Source organism: Galeopterus variegatus, unplaced genomic scaffold, assembly GCF_000696425.1.
Source record: "Galeopterus variegatus unplaced genomic scaffold, G_variegatus-3.0.2 Scaffold245, whole genome shotgun sequence".
In the NCBI taxonomy this organism is placed as follows: domain Eukaryota; kingdom Metazoa; phylum Chordata; class Mammalia; order Dermoptera; family Cynocephalidae; genus Galeopterus; species Galeopterus variegatus.
In genome coordinates this window covers 812,605-815,024 of record NW_007726356.1, presented here as the reverse complement: position 1 = coordinate 815,024, position 2,420 = coordinate 812,605, and the positions used below count along the sequence as shown (strand labels likewise).

Sequence of the window (2,420 nt, the reverse complement as noted above, 5' to 3'; positions counted from 1 at the left end):
CGGGAGCCCCGCCGCGCTTCCCAAGCGGCGCACTATCCAGTGCGCCACCGGGCTGGCCCCTAAAACATTATTTTTTTGAAAAGATGACCGGTAAGGGGATCTTAACCCTTGACTTAGGTGTTGTCAGCACCACGCTCACCCAGTGAGCTAACCGGCCATCCCTTTATGGGATCCGACCCTGTGGCCTTGGTGTTATCAGTACCACACTCTTCCGAATGAGCCACGGGCCGGCCCAGAAAATAAAACTTTAAATGGCAGAAGAAAATAATAAAAATGTGAATAGCAGAAGGCAACTGCTTAAATATCAACTTACAATGAGAAAGATTGCTTTCTGAGTGCATTAGAGAACAAATTTAGAGTGAACCCTAATTAAGTCATACAGATTTATGCATTGAAAATACTAGTTAATTGTATATTTGGAGAGGTGTACTCCCAAATAAAGGGCAGGGACAGGGAGGGACAAGTGAATTTATTGAGTTGCCAAAGGAAATTCTTGGGACAGACAGCCTTTGAGTGGAACCGCTTTTTAGTTATTAAAGTGTTTTGGAACAAATTAAATTGTGCATAAAGATATATTACGGGCAGAGCAAGTAATGAGCAGGGTCACTGGAGGGTGTAGGATAAGAGCACAAAGGAAAGATCCTGCAGGATGTGCCTGGGGGATATTTATGATATTTATGGGGACTATTTTACTTATACTGCTTAGAGGACAATCACTCCTTGTTTGTTTCTGAATCTTTGGTTTTGTTTTAACTTTTACATAATTGTACATTATTGTAGGAAAAAATGGAAACAAAGAAGGGTCAGGGGCTCCTGGGAGGGGGGAATAGGCCACAGAACATTCTCGACTAGGAATTAAGGGTTGGGCAAAAGGAAAATCATTTGCCAAACACCTGACCTTTAAGAGCCACTCTCCCTAGCCCTACGGGCCTTAGAAAAAGTTCAATGGCCATTGAGATTCATTAGTCAGTGGAAGAAACTAGCATAAACCCATTTGTTTTAGATAAGTGAAATAAACCTTGCTGGCCCTGAAAAATAGCTTTGGATATACAAGGGTGTCTCAAAAAGTTTGTGGAAAAATAAAATTGAAAGGTAATAAGAATTTTTCCACAAACTTTTTTAAGTACCCGCAAATGATGCACTTAGATCCAAGAGATTTTATGAGTCTCCAACAGTCAGAAGATTTCACAATTGCCTATTTCCCTCTGTCTGTTATTTCCTTTCTTGTCATGTTCATTCACAATTTTCCAGGTAATCGGTATCAGGAAACAAACCCCAACTGCTTCACAAGAACAGTTATCTCTAAAGAGCAGAGAGTTTTATCTGACACTGAAAACTTGCTGGTTGGTTTTCTAGATACATGTTTATTTTCAGTTCAAACACAAAATAGAAAACTCCATAGTGGAAAATGTTACCTTTCAGTTCATACTCTTTTAATCCCTTGGTCCCCATAAAATAAACATTCTAAAGTATATGCAGTCGGAAATAATGTAAACTCTGCAGAAACAGAAAATAAATTAGTCTCCTTCAGACTTGGTGGAGGTCCTTCTGCTGAACACTACACTCTGACGCAAACAGAATCTGTCTTGAACGAAGAAGAAATCTCTGCCCTATTTCGCCATTTCTCTAACATTGCATAACAGGCATATTTCTAATTCACTTTCTTCTCCAATTACAGCAAAAAGGCAAGGAGCACTTTGTGTTTCAGGAACCTGAAACAAACAAAGAAAAAAAAGTTTCAGTGGTTTAAGAACAAATTTTCCCCTGGTGTTAAACTGTTAATGTTACAGTTCTCAAGTCTGAGGCCAAAAGAAAATTCAATAGCACAGAAGTGATTCTGTTCTCAAGACAAGGCTGGGATCATTGTTTGGGATATTTGACTTATAAGAAGTAGAGAATCCGATTCTGCACCACTTTGTCACCAAGAGTCACCCCGGTTACTGCATGCAGCATTTTGAACTTCCCAAGCAATTTACTTGGGGATCATGGCAGAATTTCCATGGTCTCCAAATTTGGGATCTATAGTCTCCAAGATTCTGGAATTAGAACGTTTGGGATTTTAGATTAGGAATCCAGTTGCCTTGGATTTTTTGTTTCTCATTTATATAGTAAGAACAGAAAGCAAGTACTGAAAAATGCATTTAGGATAATATGGAAGTGAATGGACCTGGAACTACTAATTATTGTTAAAGCTCTGTTGCTTTCTCTTGAAGAATATTAAGATTCTTTGCCATTCTTTTTTTTTTTTTCCTTTTTGTTTTTTTTACTGACCGGTAACGGGATCGCAACCCTCGGTGTCGCGCCCATACCGGGGACTGGCAACGGGATCGCAACCCTCAGTGTTGCACCCGCACCGCGCTCAGCCAGTGAGCAGGAACCGGTCTCCACATGGGATCCGAACCCTCGGCGGGAGCGCCGCC

At 40.5% G+C, this 2,420-nt stretch overlaps 1 protein-coding gene across 1 annotated transcript in view; it reads right to left on the bottom strand.

Moving 5' to 3' along the window:
- Positions 1-1,344: 1,344 nt before the first annotated feature.
- MTHFD1L (methylenetetrahydrofolate dehydrogenase (NADP+ dependent) 1-like) overlaps positions 1,345-2,420 on the bottom strand; it is a 180,215-nt gene continuing 179,139 nt past the window's right edge. The window contains exon 22 of the mRNA XM_008566485.1: positions 1,345-1,712. The gene's annotated coding sequence lies outside the window, so the exon portion shown is untranslated. The remainder of the gene's footprint in view (positions 1,713-2,420) is intronic.